Consider the following 18,712-nt stretch of genomic DNA (forward strand, 5'->3'; position numbering starts at 1 on the left):
TAAATAGAGCCTGTTTTGTCTGTATAAATTAGATTATTTTCCAAATAATTTTTGTACAGCTTAGTGAATATTTGTGCCAGTGTGTATATTTTTTAGTTGGAATCGGCATTAATACTAATTTTGGACTGGCTTTCATGAATCTCCTTGTATCTATCTCTGGCCTGCTTGGCAAGCATAGGCCTATTGGCTGCTGTTAATAGAAAACTGCTTAAAGTAAACACATGTTGATGTAATACGATTTGATGAAACTAGTAAAGGCAAGCACTATTCAAAATATTTTTTGAAAGAGGCTTAATTCCATACTAAAATGGGTGTAACACACCAATCAGAACCTGTCGGAAACAGCCACAAGTATTTGCCAGGCAGATAGGAATCAATTGTGATGGTTTCAAATAGTGTGCACTCACCCACTTGTGTCCACGGGTCCTTCTCAACACCTGTGCTGCAACATATTAGACATACGTATTTATTTTCCAGACGTATTTAACATGTAATTAGCAATTGCGATATGGAGCACACAGTGATTTAGGAAAAATCAAACCTTCTTTATTGAAACATGCGTAAAATCATCAGTACTTCAGTACATATATGGATATGACCTGAAGCATATGCTTCTGAGGAAGTGGCTAGATGCCACGTAACGCGTCAAGTGTGGGGGAGGTCATATGTACGGAAGTACTGATGATTTTACGCATATTTCAATAAACCAGGCAGATAGGATGCTGTGTGCTGTATACCCTCATGTATACATGTTATAGTGGAACTCTGACTTCCAAACCAAAATTTGACAAAGAGGCCCACACAACACAGAAGCCCTAATATACCCATTACAGTTACCTGCTTCAAAAAGTATGAATAAATGCCATTTTCTATGCTGTTTAACAGTTCTTCTCTTTCTGCATCATTCTAAATCCTGTCAAGGAAGGAGGGGCTAAAACACTGATGTTACAAATTGTAACAACTTCTTCACAGCTTACAAACAGCATGCAGGAACTACATAACCCACAATGCATTGCACTGTGATGTTCCATTCCTTATTGAAATCACGTGTGCAGGGAATTATGAGGTTTGGAGGATGCAGGCTGAGGGCAGATGGCTGTTCATCCAAAGTAACAGTAGTCAGCCAGCTCAGCAAAGTAGTCAGAAAGATTGTCAGAAGAGCAGGGGGCTAGGCTTAGGGAACTGTCAGAAACCATTAAAAATCATGAAAGGTCTGCATATTTTTTAATTGATGTACATTGCAAAGTTGATTGAAATGATGTTACTTTTCAAAAAGCCTATGTTTTTGTGGCTTTCCCCTTTAAGGTGATTTAAATAACCAGGAGGAAGTATCTATGGGCAATGAATGAGTCTACGAGAGAACACATAAAGATTATCAAATGAGTAATAGCAGACTGAAGGTAATTCCACAATAAGTTTGTATAAACAGGCCAGAGGTCAAAACATCAAGTATGTAGGGATAAGCGGGTATGGACTTACTCAAAAACTCTGAAACAAAGGAACCCAAGAGTAATGGGCCAGAACAAGGTAGTGACTCAATGAACCATCAAAGGAGGGCAGGTAGAAGTTGGCTAAAATAGGCCTGTGATCATGGAATACCAAATACCTGACCCTAATGAGTCTAAATTTTGCACTTTCACAGAGGTGTCCCAGAAATGCTATATTTGATGAAACCATGCTTGCATTCAGTCTTTTGTGCCACAGTTTGTGTTTCTTGTAGCCTCTTTGGACATATTCTACTTGAAATTAATACATTTTATGAAGGAGCTCATCTTTAGTTGCTATTTTTGTACTGGCGAATGTTAGGGATGCACCGAATCCACTATTTGGGATTTGGCCGAATCCCCAAATCCTTGGTGAAAGATTCAGCCGAATACCGAACCAAATTTGAATCCTAATTTGCTTTTGCAAATTAGGGCCAGGAAAGGAATAAGTGAAAAAAAATCTTCTTTTCATTTTTAATCTGCTGCACCAGGGATTTTTGTGTAAATTAGTTTTTATTTTTGAATACTACTTACAGAATGTAAAACGAAAAGACTTCGATTGGGGAAAAAGGATGCTCTCTGAGACACCCTCACCTAAAATTGATGTAATGACTGTCCTGAAAAATGGCAATTCTAGATCTGTAAGTTTGAAATCTGTACTAGGTTTCTTACTGATTTTTTTTTATTAAATGGAATTGTGTTCTGGCCTCCCTCAATTTGTTAATTATATTTGATAACTGACTTTGCAGTTATGAGCTTTCAAGAGCACGTGTTACTTTCTATAAATAAGTTAAAGTACATTATAGACAGACAGTGGGAAATATATTTTTACACATTAAAGACGAGAAAAGAGTCACCCTTTTTGATTTGTAAAAGAATTGTCACCGAAGCAATACAAGTAATCATTCACTGTGAGGGTTGTGAGGCTGTGGGACACCTTTACGGATGTTGTTGTACATTCCCTTATTGCCTTTAACAGGAGCTTGGATGTCTTTTTGAACAAACAATATATATACAATGATAGTTAAAGCCAAGCTGCCATTTAGTGTTTATGTATACTTGTGAATATAAATTTTAATTACATAATTTATATGTATGTGCAGTGATGAGCTAAAATTCTCGCCAGATACTTATTTGTGGCTAGATTTTTAACCAGGTATGGATTTGTGATGAAATTCCACATCTTTCCATTGCCAAATAGACTCCAATGTACGTTGTGGAAAGAAGTTGCCGCAAAATAATGCTTATATACTCTAAAGTATTCTGCATGGTAAATGTCTTCAAAGCTTTTTGTGCAGATTTACAGTCATTCAGTGTTTTTTTTCCCCTAATGGCATCAATGTTGTAGTTGATAATGAAATAAGACACCAGACCCTGATGAGCCTGAATTTTGCACTTTCACAGCAGTGTCCTTGAAATGAAACATTTGATTAAACACGCAGAGGTTATACATGTTTGTGTTTATAGTTTGTGTTTTTTCAGACTCTATAGACATATGCTACTTGAAATCAATACAATTTATAAAGAAGCTCATACTTACGGGTCAGTCTTGACTGGTGGCACGAACATTAAAAAAGCAGCTGACATTCAGCGTTATTAAATCTAAGATTATGCATTTGGGTTTTAAAATAGTCAGGCTACTTTAACACATAATAGTACTAAGATAAATCCTTAAAGAAGAAAGAACTTGAAGAGGTTTTTGAAAATAAATGTAGCTTTAGCAAGTAACTCCAATCAACAGCAGCAAGTGCCAGGAAGAACTGTTGAGTATTAAAATGTTATAGGTTGAAAGTAGGTGACCGAAGCTGCTTTAAGAAGCACTGGTAAGGCCACAGTTTTGGTCTCAAAAGGGGCATCACTAAAACAGAAAAAGACTAGGGAGTTGATAAATATACAGAACTTAGTTATAAAGAAGGACTGTTCAAAATTTAATTTACATTGAAGAAAAGGAGCTTAGGAGGTGTTATCTTAACTATGTACAAATATATTTATGGGATCATAAACTAATATCCCCAGTGCCTTATTCACCGGCAGATCTTTCCAAAAGAAGATAAGAAGCTTAGAACAAAGGTGGTTTCATTTTGAAGTAAAGTTGAAATGAGCTGTGAAGTTGAGGCATTACATCCATGAAGTGTTGTACTGGAGGATACATTAGTTAAGTGAGAAGATACAAAGCTACAGAAAGTTCTTTCTTTAACTGATCCATAAACTGGTCCGACTTTCCATTCAGAGTCAAACTGGAGTTGGCAGCGTGGTAAGTAAATGACGCATGTCCTGTGCAGCTCTTTGTGACAAAAGCATTGTAGATAATCATATTGTTAACAATATATTTGCCATGTATTTCCAATTAAAGTCTATGCAGATGAACATGCTATTTGAATTTAATAACCATTAATGTGTCAGTGAGCGTATAACATGGATATAAAAGAAAATCCTCAATCACGGAGCACCAGCGGTGTTAAAACCATCGCTTTTATTAAGAAAATTTTAAAACCCATAAATGGAGCACAGCGTGATGTCATTTCGGCACTTCGCTGATTTACTAATGGTAGCTGGCGTAATTTCACCAAGGAGATATTCTACGCAAATTCACTTTAAGTTTTTGATTTTACTGACCTTTACCTCTATCACCCGACTTGCCTTCACCACCTCAGACCAGGCAAAGTGCAATAGAGTAGATAGGAGTTCCTCAAAAAAAAGTTGAAATTTTTTTTAAGTCCCAAAAAACACTGGAGTTTTTTCCTATTTAAAGGGTGATAGACTGAAAAAGATAAATTTTTTTTGGGGTACCCTCCTTCCCCCCTACATTTGCTAACATATGGCACCTAAACTATACTGTGGGCACATGTGTAGGACATTATAACAACTTTATATAATTTTATTAAGGTTCCCTGGCCTTGTGTAGTGTAATGTATTTGCTGCAGCATATACGGCCATTGTACTTTAACTGCACGCCGTATGCTAATTAGCCAACGCTAGCGTAACTTCGAACTGCTGAGCGTTTCACCAGCGTTCAGTACCCTGTGCGCAACTTGGGATCTTAGTGAATTAGCGTTGTCCAGGCGAATTTACGTCTGCCGAAGTGTTGTGATGTGCGCAAATCCATCTCTGCCGAATTTTCGCCCGTTAGTGAATTTGCCCCTATATTGGAAGCACTGGTGTCTGTCCATGGCAAGTGCAAGATGAGTTGTGCACCTTGCTTCAGATTAAAAGTCACTTAATGGTGTGAGGGGGACCATTTCTAGAGCATGGGTTAAGGATGTACTTTTCACCTGCTGGCACTTCTGCTTGTACAAATGGATGACTCCTGGGTGCATTGTGGATAACAGAACTCTAGCAAGGTACCCATCTAGATTTCGTTGGTTGCTGCACTCCAGTACAGAGAAAAAATGTATATACCTGTATATGGCATAATAAGGTTAAAGAGATCCATTAAATACTGTAAATTTAGCTACAGCTAATGTATACTAATAAGTAGAGAAAGGAGAAACCTTTGGAAAGTGACGAGTACAGTGTGTTGGAACGGACAGCTGCAGCACTACAGAACAAGATGAAATATGCCAATACCAGTACACGCAATGATAACATCAGCAGCTTCCAACATCTGTTTCAAAAATCAGCAGCCTAATGCACAGTCTGGTAATATCAATGGTGACAGTTTTGTTGGTCCAACTTGAGCTTGACAATATGTTGCAGTTCAGCAGTTAGTTGCTTAACATCACAGTAACCGGCAATAATAAAAACAGCTCATCTGGAAGCAGCATCATACATAAATGAGCTGTTATGAAAGCTCCCCTTTGGTTATAAGACAATGTGCAGTAAAAGGCATTAAATATGATGAGCTCAACTCTGTCCAAGGATAGTTCATATAAAATGCTATAAACCTGAAAATAATATTTTGCCTAATGAAAGAAAATAATAATGCCCAGCAACTCTCCAGTGTACATTCAAATTTATGTTGTAAATTGCTACTAAAAAACATTAAATGTCTGTGTCATGCTGTTTCTGACCATTGAAGCAATGCAACCCAAGCCAGCTGATTAACAGATTTATAAAAAATGCATGCAAGGACCTGGAGATTTGGCTGGAGAGGATCTAGCTCCTGTTATTGCTTCAGTACTTACCACAGAACAGCACAAGATAGTGAGACTGCATTCATACATGTAAATAGAGACACTGACCATTTGGAATAAAAGTATATTGTAAATGTTATACAGGTAAAGGACCTGTTCTCCAGAATTCTTGGGACATGGGTTTTTTTCCGGATAAGGGGTCTTTCCACAATTCACATCTCCATACCATAAGTCTACTAAAAGCCATTTAAACATTTATTAAACCCAACTTCCAATAATAATTAATTATATCAAGCTGTTGTTTTATTAATACAGGTATGGGACCTATTATCCAGAATGCTCGGGACCTGGGGCTTTCCGGGTAACGGGTCTTTCCATAATTTAGATCTTCATACCTTAAGTCTACTAGAAAAAAATGTAAACATTAAATAAACCCAATAGGCTGGTTTTGTTTCCAATAAGGATTAATTATATCTTAGTTTGGATCAAGTACAAAGTACTGTTTTATTATTACAGAGAAAAAGGAAATCATTTTTAAAAATTTGTATTATTTGATTATAATGGAGTCTATGGGAGATGGCCTTTCCGTAATTCGGAACTTTCTGGATAACGGGTTTCCGGATACCGGATCCTATACCTGTACAGAGAAAAAGGAAATTATTTAAAAAAAACTTGTATTGATTAAAATGGAGTTTATGGGAGATGGCCTTTCTGTAATTAGGAGCTTACTAGATAATGGGTTTCCAGAGAAGGGATCCCATACCTGTATTGTTTTTCATTTGGCTAAATGAAAAAGTAGCAGAAAGCAGGTGTTTATATCTGACACTGTACCAAAAACTTTGATAAAATGCAAGTAGATCACGTCTACTGCAACCCCACTGTCCAAATTCCTGCTTACCGCTTTATAAATATCAGTTACATTTGTTTGACAGGATCGTGTCCATCATAAAGCCATTCTGATTTCACTTATAATAGCATTGTCCATAATACAATATTAAGGGGGTTATCAAAATCCGATTTCTTTCTGATATTATAAATACACAAAAAATATCTTGAAATTAAATTTTTTTTCATTCAAAAATTCACCTCGACCTTTGATAAATCTGCCCCTAAGTGTGAATAATGAAGAGTATAAACATTTTTAAACTAGGGGAGTACAATATGGTCAGGATAATTGAAAATATATGTGGGCCAAAATAATGAATACATTATTTGGATACAGTACTTATAATACATTATAATGGATACAGTACTATGACTTGTCTAAAGGCATTCGTGATCTTGATCTGATTAATGGAGTTCATTTAGTCTAGACTTAAGTGACAGTAGGCATGGGTTGGGCAGTGCAGTGGAAATCCCCTATCCCTGAAACGGAAAAATGACACATGTTCAAGTTCCTTCTGACCTGGCAGCTGAGATGATGGTAATTGTACAGTTTGCCACAATGTGCCACAGACTTCTGGAATTTTGCAATATAGTATATACTATACAGGTTCCCTGACGTAAGAGGGTCTGTTAGCCACACTAAAAGTCCTGTTTACTAACATTCAAATTTCAATTTTTTTCAGGTATTTAATTTTTTTTTCTAAAACTCAAAAATATTTAAATTTATAAAGTATAAAAATCACAAAGACCTCATTTTAGAGAAAATGAGGTCATGGTTTCAAAAATCTAAACCACTAAAATGGGAATGTTAATACATGGGCTGATAAGTCATAGCTTTATAATTCATTTATTATACTGTACTTTGTTGCCGCTGTTTTCATGGATTTTTCTCCACACAATCTTATATTGATGGGTTCGCATGGCCTAAAAGCTAAAACTGAACACAATTCTTTCTATAAATAATGAGGGTGGGGGTGAAGGGGAGCAGCCCTCTCATAGGAACTTGAATTCCCTGTTCATAACCCTATGCACTTACAATATATAGTCATATCTTAATCTTTTCGATAGTATAATTTTTTTTACAGCATTTTATATAGTTATATAGATAAGTTGGGTAGAAAAAAGAATATTGTCCATCAAGTTCAACCCCACCAGGTGAACCCCAGTGCACATATCCACTCATATCATAACAGTTTGAAACAATTATGCATGGTGTAATACATTGCAGTAACAAATTATCTACATGGTCTTCAATAAACATACTATGAAGGACCAATTTTTCCCTTCTAATCTTTTTTTATTTGCACAGATTTCCTGCTTTATTAAGAACATGTATATGTGACTGCATTTGTTACACTCTTAAACAGTTATGGGACCTGTAATCCAAAATGCTCGGAACCTGGAGATTTCCAGGATAACGGATCTTTCCGTAATTTGGATCTTCATACCTTGTCTACTAGTAAATCACGTTAACTTTAAATAAACCCAATAGGCTGTCTTTTCTTCCAATAAGGATTAATTATATCTTAGTTTGGATCAAGTACAAGGTACTGTTTTATTATTACAGAGAAAAAAGGAAATAATTCTTAAAAATTTAGATTTGGATAAAATGGCGTCTATGGGAGACGGCCTTTCTGTAATTTGGAGATTTCTAGATGACATGTTTCCGGGTAACTGATCCCATACCTGTATAGCTTTCAACCTTTATACTTTCGGGCTGTGCTAATGCTTGCATGACCTGATGCTGTTGGACCAATAAGGGAATATATACTGTAAAAGATAAAATCTATTATCATCATTATTGAAAAAAAGCTCCAGGATATTCAAGAGGAAAAGAAACTGAATAAGGGAAATAATGATATTGGATATATTTTGGATTCAGAAAAGTCAGTTATGGTTCTGTAATGCGGTTAGTAAAGGAGATTTAGTGGATTTGCTTTTAGAATTGTCTGACTAACTTTGTAAAGAAGATGATAGAGAATTAGGACAGAATATCAGATTTATTGCAGAATCTGCTCCATTAACATGTTCATATTTCTGTCACCTCATATGACCATTTCCTATAGAGACTTTTCATATTGAATTACATAAGCAAAAAATAGGTTTTAGGACTTTATACATAATTCTGTATGTGTAAAAATATGATTCATAAATAATTACAGATGGGTAAAATTCACTGACAAGCTAATGGCACATCCTGTAGAAACAGCTGAATGTCCAACCACCCAGAAGTATTGGACTGGAAAACAGTTGACCTATGAAATTTAAGCATCATTTGAGAGCTCTGACCTTAAAGTTCCTCTGAAGAAAGTGAAGTGTTCCACAAGGCAAGTAAACTGGGATGAGCAAAAACGTGGGGAAAGGTTTAATTATCAACACTGTTCTTCCTGAGACAATTAGGGGATCATATATGTCTGTGTGCCATTTCCCTATCTGCTTATCCATGCTACTGGATACTATCCTGTCTGGAGTCCTCATGGACTCGCCAAACAAATACAGGTATGGATCTGTTATCCAGAAAGCTCAGAGTTACTGGAAGGTCAGCTCCCATAGACTCCACTTTATCCAAACAATCCTTTTTCTCTGTAATAATAAAACAGTAACTTGTACATGATCTCAACCAAGATATAATGAATCCACATTGGTGGCAAAAAATTCCTATTGGGTTTATTTAATGATTTTTTAGCAGACTTCAGGAATAGAGATTCAAATAACGGAAAGATTTGGAAATCCCCTGGTCCTGAGTATTCGGGATACATATTTAAGATGCCAAGACCAAACTGTCCTAAAAGTTCAAGTTCAACCCCTCCAACTGAAAACCCAGCATCCATACACACACCCCTCCATACTTTCACATAAATTATGATATTATGATATTATGTCTGTCCAAGAAATCATCCAAGCCACTCATAAAAGCATTAACTGAATCAGCCATCACAACATCACCTGGCAGTGCATTCCACAACCTCACTGTCCTCACTGTAAAGAACCTCCTACGTTGCTTCAAATGAAAGTTCTTTTCTTCTAGTCTGAAGGGGTGGCCTCTGGTACAGTGATCCTCTTTATGGGTAAAAAGGTCCCCTGCCATTTGTCTATAATGTCCTCTAATGTACTTGTAAAGTGTAATTATGTCCCCTCGCAAGCGCCTTTTTTTCCAAAGAAAATAACCCCAACCATGACAGTCTACCCTCATAATTTAAGTCTTCCATCCCTCTAACCAGTTTAGTTGAATGTCTCTGCACTCTCTCCAGCTCATTTATATCCCTCTTAAGGACTGGAGTCCAAAACTGCACTGCATACTCCAGATGAGGCCTCACCAAGGACCTATAAAGAAGAATAATTATGCTTTCATCCCTTGAGTTAATGCCCTTTTTTATGCAAGACAGAACTTTATTTGCTTTAGTAGCTACATTACTTTTCCAAGGGTCAATTTATGATGGTGTTTTGTCTAACCTCTTTAATATTTGTATTCCCTATGTTTTTATATTCTTTTCTTGTAAACATAAATTATTTGTGTAAATTTGACATCTGTTTATATAACCCAAGGTGAACTTCATGATTTGCATCAAGTGTCTGTTCATGCCTCTAAATATATTTTGTTTTGTCGCAGTTGGTAATCCCATTTGGATTACTGTGGGAATACTAATCCCTTATGTTTATGCCACAGATGTCCACTGATTTAATTATTTTAGATTGACTGCCCATTAGCAGACACATATACATTGTGAATATCCTACTCCCAGAGTTATGGCAGGATGGGGCCATTTTATTAAATTCTTGCACCTCCTGGACACTAAGCTGGAACCAAATCTGCAGCAATTTAAGATGAACTATTATGAAAATGAATAAATCATATATGTAAATGTTGTAACCTGCTGAACTGAAGCATTATTACGGTACATTGCAACTCCCTCGGAGCAATGCTTAAGTTTAGACTTGGTCTCTGCCTTCAACTCAATAGAATAGAATAGCAAGTAATATCCGATGTCCACCTGAGACAAAGTTCAGTGGAAATTCTCCGGTCCCCTCTGGGATATTTAATGCAATATTTAAAATCTGTGGTCTTTAAAAGCTTCACAGTACCTGGCAGATCTAACCACCTTCTTTATGTTCTCTGCAGCCATGCAAAGAAAATCCTGTTCTTTTTGGCCTCTGCTTAATTCTATTTATACTGTATGCTACAAAAGAGGCCAATGATATTCCTTTATTGTATTGCGTAATTGACAACTTGTGCTTCAAAAGATAGGATCTGAGGTTCTATTTAAAGAGTCTGGAAAAGTGTTCCTTCAGAAGAATTTAGGGATGGAATTCCATAGGTAAGGAGCGCAAAAAAGAGGTTTAAGAAGTTAATGTGGATCATGTGAAATGACGGTGACTCTGAGAGGAACATAAGAGATGGCCAGAAACATTCAGGGAGACAAGTGAGGAAATGTATTGAAGAGCATTGAGTTTTAGTAATTTAAAGGAAAACTTTACTCCCAAAATGAATATTAAGCAACAGATAGTTTAAATCATATTAAGTGGCATCATGAGGAATCTTACCAAATTTGATTAAATATTTATGTAAATATTGCCCTTTTACATCTCTTTCCTTGAGCCCTCATTATGGGATTGTCTATGTGCTTCCTCAGAGATCACCTGACCAGAAATAATCATAATAATAATAAATAAGCTCTATCTGTAACAGGAAGAAGTGTGGAAGCAAAAGACAAAATTGGCTCATGTGACCTAATATGTATGGTTTGTTTGTGGGCACCATGAATCAAAGGATCCCAGGGAGAGGCCCTTAGTTATTAAAATAAGTATATATTATTATGAAAATGGTTTATTTGCATGAAGCAGGGTTTTATATGAACTGTTTCATGCAATATATTGCATTGTTTGGGGGTGTAGTTTCAAGATGAAAGCTGACAGTGGGTGTGGATCATGTGAAAAGACCATGACTCTGAGAGGAATATAAGACATGGCCAGGAACATACAGGGAGACCTATTAAATAATGTATTAAAGAGCAAAGGAAAGAAGGGCTTTGAGTTTTACTAGTTCAATAGATAGTTCACTTTTTCTTTTGCTCATTTCTGGAAATCTGGCACAATTGTCTCTGCTCTCCTTATTGAAGTGGCCTCAAGGCACCTGTATTGTTTTATGAACATAGACACCAGAATTCCTCCCTAAACAGTGATGTGGCAGTAATTAGTTGAAGTAATTCACATTGGAATAAACATTAGTAGACCATTAGTAGTCCTGCATTTGTTGTAAATGCCAGAAAACTTTTTTGTGTATAGAGTTAGCCGGGGGGTTTCTGAGTTAGTATCAATCCAAATACCATGATCATAGCTCTTTAATTAGATAGGACAGCCTGAGTTTGCAATCACACTGTCTCACAGTTTTGTTATGTGCGAACAATGAAGTGATGGGGGGAAAAAGCTGAATTTTTAATACAGGAAAATAGTTTTACAATGAAATGAGTATAATTTTCTGGGGATATTAGCTCTGAACAATTTTAAAATACAGTCATATAAAATATGTTTATACCTTGACATTTTCTGCAGCATCTAGTGCAAAAAAGAAAGTTTCATTGTAGCTGTTCAGCAGAATTGAGTTTATGCATGACTAGGAATTACATTTTTAATAGTTTAATCTAAAAGTTTGGGCAAAGATTCTTTTAATGAGAGTTATGTAATAGGCATGGAAGCAGGGATAGCAGGTGCAGTATGAGTAATAAAATACTTTCAACAAGAAGTTTTTCTTTATGACTTCTATTAACAACCCGAATGCTGCTGATATTTCAATAATGGCTTTACATGCCTGAGAAGATGCTGCATTGTCTCTGGAGTTACAGATTCATCAGGGATAAAGGTGAACCTTTCTTTACTCTAAAACAGAAGTTCCCAAAGTAGACTCCATTTTAAGCAAATAATTCTAAATGTATTTCCTTTTATATTAATAAAACAGTACCTTGGACACAATCCCAATTAAGATATAATTAATCCTTATTGGTGGCAAAACAATCCTATTAGGTTAATTTAATGTTTAAATGATTTAGTAGACCATATACGGAGCTTCAAATTACAGAAAAGGTGGAATACCCTGAGCAGTCTGGATAGCAGGTCCATACAAACTTTTCCTGGTTAATACGATGTGATATAATGTATAAATATAAGTATTTACAAACACACTCACCTATATAAAGCACATATAATGTGTGAGTATGTATAGTATATAACAATATTACTAAAAATTTAGTAGTATATTATTTTTAGAAAAGTAACAAAAAAAAAAAACCATTTTCAAAGTCATTCCTTTCATCTGCAGCTTTGTTTTCAAAAACATTAATCTGCACAGATGGCGGGGACTTGTAATCTCTTATTCTCTGTTACCATGCTACCAGATACAGAATAGAATTTTTAATGAAATGACAGTTTTTAAAGGTCTGTTTGAAACAACACATACAGTATATTTATTCTTTTGTATGATGTTAAACAGTGCGGCATAAATAAAGCTTTACTTTTCTTACAACTGGGTAGAACAAAAAACATCCTTAATTGGTGTAATATAGATCAAAATTATGAGTTATCCTTAATGACTTGTATAAAAACTATTATACTGGAACAATTGTAATACTGAATAATAGATTTGATTTAATCTGTAGGTGGCACTAAAAGCTTTAGTATGGAAAATGTAAGAAACAGATATTTTGTTGGATATCATATCTTTAACAAGAGTATACAAATTATAGCTACAATCATAAAATCACAATTTTGTATGCTTTAGTGAAATAAACATTCTATTTATGGGGTTAAGTAATTAATATTCTTAAATTTGCTATTTGTCTGGTAAACCAAAGTAATCCGCTGTTAGCATTTACTGGTCATTATTGATTGCCATGGTTTACTCGATGAGGGCAAACTTTCAATGTTTTATTACATTACCAAGTAAATAATTTAGCACTGGCATTTTTCTAAGCTTTTCTTTGTCAATAAAAATATATTTTTGTGATATCCGCAAAACTTCATGCTTTATAAAGTTCCTTCCCAGTCAATTGACTTGTGTTGGAATTTAAATTTCCCATTTAAAAAAAAAAAAAATTTGCCCCTGGTGTGTTTGCTTTCCCAGTGTAATAAGCAATGCACATTAAAAATGTGGGCAGCTCAGTGGCCTATCACTTCTTCCTTGTTGTGCTGCAGTTGGATTTTGGGTTGGGCACTATCTGCAAGGTGTTTGTGTGTTCTCTCAGTATTTGCATGAGTATATCCCTACAATCCAAAAACACAAAGGTCGGTTAATTGGGCCCTGATAAATTTGACTCCACTTTCTTAGATTATAAACTCCACAGGGACACAGACTGATCTAAGAGATGTATATTCTCTGTAAAGCACTGTTTAAACAGCCTGATAAAAAGTGCAATCTATGGGCTTCTAGTCTAGCATTTTGCTTGGGTTCATGCTGATAGTAGGTGGGCACTAGACTTTAATAATTTTACATGACTCTAATAGCTGTATTTGGTGGAAATTTAACCTTTATCTTGAGTAACCATAAGTAAAACTTATATAAAGTCCATTATCACATCTGGAGACAGTTTTGGACTGGTGTCATGTTCTGTATCCCAAAACTAAGAACAAATGCTAGGTTCCGGTCGCAGTTCACTCAGAATCAGGATCCCGAATTGTAGTCCGAAAATGGCCAAAAGTCCGATCAGGCAGTGGTACAGCAATGGTCAGTGACAGGCAAGGGTCAGGGAAGAGTTATTGACAATAAGTAGGGATGGGCGAATTTTTTCGCCTTGTTTCGCCGAAAAAATGACGCCCATAGACTTGTATGGCCACGCAACAAAAATTTTTTGACACCCATAGACTTTAATGGGTGTCTGCGACATTTTGCCGGTGGCGAATTTTTGACAAAATTCAAATTCGCCCATCCCTAATAAGCACACCCAGGAACTATCTAGAATAGACCTACATTGGGCAGTAAGGAATTGTGTGCAGCTAAAGGACTCACATGAGTGGCGTGCATCAGTCTAAGAAGTGGCATGCAAGAGAGGAGGTGCCGGCGTCCCCACAGGCGAGTCGCCTCCAAGGTATTATCACAACTGGGTTCTGACACTACCAAGTTTATTTTCTACAAGGACTCCATGTATTTTTTTATTGTGGATTTGCCTAGTGCAATCTCATTAATATGCGTCTTGAATATTTTTACATCCCAGGTGCATGACTTTACATTTATCGACATTCAATCGCCACTTAGCCTCCCAGACAGTTTGTCAGGATCCTGCTATCTGCTGGATAGAATTAATTGGGCTGCATAGTTTTGTGTCACTTTCAAGCACTGATACATTATAGTGATGGCCGAATTCATTCGGCAGGTGCAAATTGGGAGCGAATTTCCGTGTTTTGCCGCCGGTGAATAAATTCGCAAAATTGGCGCTCAAATTTGACAATTTGGACTCCGTCAGAATTGTCACCAGCGTTGTAATTGTCGCCGGTGTCAAAATTCTTCTTTCACAAATTTTTCACTGTTTCGCGAATTTCACCGGAAATTAGAGAATTTTTTGGCGAATCGAAATTGGAGAAATTTGCCCATCACTGATACATTACTTACAATACCCTCCCCTAAGTCATAAACAAGTTAAATAAATGTGGACCAGTACAGAACCCCCTCACTACTCACTACTTGTGGGTCACTGTATTAAATGCTTTGGTAAGATCCAAATAATCACACATCTACTGTTCCCCCGCTGTCCAGCTTCTGAAACCCTATTGAGTGGCCATGTTTTGACTGGGCATTCTTAACAGTACCAATAAAGATTACGTTTTAACTTTAATCCTTATGGTATGTGCCTTAATTAAGTGTGTTCTTTTGTGTCGACGCTTTATTGACTTTTTTTAATGTAAGCATATTCATGTTTATATAACATCTCTCTGAATCAGATGAAACTAGCATATAATGTAATTTTTTCCCATCAATACCTCATGATGGACTTTTATCTTTTAAATCCTCAGGTGCTTCTTTTTAGATTCCTGACTTTGTGGCATGTTTAGTTGAATAAAATCAAGGCTACCAACTAGCCAATCACAGCCCTGATTTGCCACCCCAGGAACTTTTATCATGGTTGTGTTGTTCCCAAACTCTTTTTTACAGGGACCCCTGGCCATTAGGTATAATGTTCCAGGATGATTACACAATCTGTACATTGAATAAACAGTCCAACTCACATGTAACAGAGGTTTTGGTCTCCCCTGTATTTAAGTAAATTCATTTTTCACTTGCTGGGGCATCTCTGAGACAAATATCAAACACATCCTCTCCTTATTTCTGAAATTGGCTTTGGATTTATGAATTACATGAAACGTGCATATGGCAATGATTAAGGCTAATTGCATGTAGCAGTGTATTATTCTTATTCTTTATGTATCACACATCCAAATATTTACTGTTTCAGCATTATAGTTGTTTATTGATAAGTCAGACATTATACAAATCTTTTCTGTGCCTTTCCAAATCATACAAGCATAACCAACAAAGTGCAAATGCAGAAATTGAAAATTTAGCAAATATTTAAACATATACACATTGGTGTATAGCAATACTGTGGCTACTTCCATTGCCACGCCAGTCAGTGTATATTAAAAAAACATTGTCACATAATTTTTATACCCTTAGCATAAATATCTGTTCCACTGGTGACCCCATTGTATACTCCAACTTCTTCATTATGGAGTATATTGTATGTAGATTCAATACATTCATACATGAATATTTCCTCTCCATCCAGGATTTTAAGATTCAATCATTTATTTATAAAATCTGTCATGGACATAGGTAGATATAAATCAAATGTAAATGTAATGTGTGCTTGTACATTCTGTCATTTTTTTTACCAGTTGTATAAATAAATATACATATTTTGCACTAAGATTTTAGAGATAAAAACGGTGGGATATTTCTGCAAACAGAATGTATAAACTGCCCTTTATCTTCTATCTCATTGCTGTTATTGACACTGCTCTTCTGACTGTGGTGTTTGTTTAAACCTGCACTCTTCAATAAACCTATCAAGTTAAGTTTTGGGAATGCACAGTGGCATACGTATAACCTTTATAGCAAATAATCTTTCCAAATATCCTTTCGACCTAAATGTTATAACATTCTTTCTCTTTGCTATGTAGAGGTGTAGCATAACAAATACAGTATTTAATACAATATACTAAGAAATCTACTGTTTCCAGGTAACACATTATTATACAAATTACTAATTTACACTCCACAATATATGCACATATTATATTATTATAGAAGTCGGAACCATGTTCCCATCGGAGTACTATGTGCCATTGTAAACACAGTAGCCTTGAAGTGCACACAGGAATATATATTTATTGTACAGGGCCCTCTGTGGACCAGTCACCACCAGTCCCCAAAGACTTTTAACTATTTCATGTTGCTTGCCAGATGATACCATTAGTTGTTTAATTCTCCTTCTAAAAGTAACTGAGGCTCATTTACTAACAATGCATTAAACACTAGGCACAAAACACTTTTAAACTCGCCATACATAAAGCACCAATACCAATGTTTATGCTGTAGTGCCCTTTCCAGTCATTAAAATGTTTCAGTCAAAAGTGATGGCAGTTGCACGAATAGCTCCTGTAGTGTACTTATTGAAGTTAACCAGAGGCATGATACAAAATTTGGACACCTTATGACCTTGTGGTCCCCAACCTGTGGCTCATGAGCAACATGTCGCTCACCGACACATTGAATGTTGTTCCCAGTGGACTCAAAGCAGGTCCTTCATTTTTAATTCCTGGCTTGAAGGCAACTGTTATGTAAAAACCATGTTCACTACCAAACAAAGCCATCTATAGGCTGCAAGTCCATATAGGGGCTACCAGTAGCCAATCACAACCCATATTTGTCACCCCCCAGGAAGTGTTGTATGGTTATGATGCTCTTGAACCTTTTTTGGCATCTGACTCTTGCTCACATGTGAAAAAGGTTGATAACCCCTGCCTTATGACCACCAATATATTAATGCAATTTGCTCTAACCACCTATATCCCTCTACCCCTTATGTGGAATTGTTCTATATGCTCTTCATATAGTATAGTTGTATTGCATAGTAGATGAAATAAAACCCCTCTGGTCCCAGGACACAGTAGTGGATTAGATCACTTCATTTCCTTAACTATTGCTCTGGGTAGGTTTGTCACTAGCCGATACTTAACTTACATCTTCCAATCAATTGCTGCACAGAGGCAACTCATTTTTGGAAAGATATCTTTTTTTGAAATGAAAGAAGCATCACCAAAAATATTTTTGGTTCTAGTCAAAAGAAAGGGCTCTACAAGACCCATAGAAACACACAGATAATTCTTTATTAATGCACTTAGTGCGCTAATGAAAATATGCTTGTTAAGTCGATTTGATTTTTATTTTCTAAATATATTAATCCTCTAAAATTATACTTTGTCCTTTCCATTTATGCTATTTTGGGAAGAAAGAGTTACAAGATGGATACATAACTGGCTCTGCCTCTTGCAGGCCAAGCAGACTAAATTTGTCGATGAGATAAGAAAATACTACCCCAGCCACTGGCAGTCAACAATTCCAATGTGTCTGTGAATAACACGAGTCAGACATTTAACCTTTTCAAATATCTTCAAGCAAGGTTGCCTCATTCCGACTCTGGACAGTGAAATCATAGGGGTGATGTCAAGGATTAGGGCAATGTTTTTTTTTTTTTGCATGGAGTGATGACATGAGTGGGTGGGACAATATTGTGGTGGGTGGAGATCAGGCAGATTTCAGACCTGCTTTGTTCAAGGCCGGATTTACATAGAGGGCGCCCCTAGGCCTGAAGTAGCCTGCTGTCATTCGTCACCCCTGTCCCCTCCCCTTTATTCACCCAAATTCTTGGAGCAATATGGATTGGTGCATGGGAAGTTTAAAAACTATTGTATCTCCTGCGCATTCTCAGTGTTTCTGAACCAATGTGGGTGTGGTTGGGCAGCTTGCCACCCCCTAAAATCCTGCTGCCCTGGGCCTGGGCCTTGGTGACCTTACCACAAATCCGGGCCAGGCTATATTGCAGTTTTGTCCTGGTTTCAGAAATCCGAAAATCCAAACAAGCAGTTTTGAACAGGACAGCCTATGTGCAAACTGTACAGGTAGCATGCCTATTTGCAAGGCAGTTGTACTTTTATCCTGGTGCTGCTTAGCAAGCTAGAGGGCGATACACTGATACAACCAATCTTATAGGGACAGAAAAATCA

General features: G+C 36.4%; 1 protein-coding gene across 1 annotated transcript in view; it reads right to left on the bottom strand.

Moving 5' to 3' along the window:
• Window positions 1-18,712, bottom strand: part of LOC108701790 (carbonic anhydrase-related protein 10) — a 178,369-nt gene that overhangs the window by 73,158 nt on the left and 86,499 nt on the right. The gene's annotated exons all lie outside the window — the stretch shown is intronic.

The sequence above is a fragment of the Xenopus laevis genome, chromosome 9_10L (assembly GCF_017654675.1).
Source record: "Xenopus laevis strain J_2021 chromosome 9_10L, Xenopus_laevis_v10.1, whole genome shotgun sequence".
NCBI lineage: Eukaryota > Metazoa > Chordata > Amphibia > Anura > Pipidae > Xenopus > Xenopus laevis.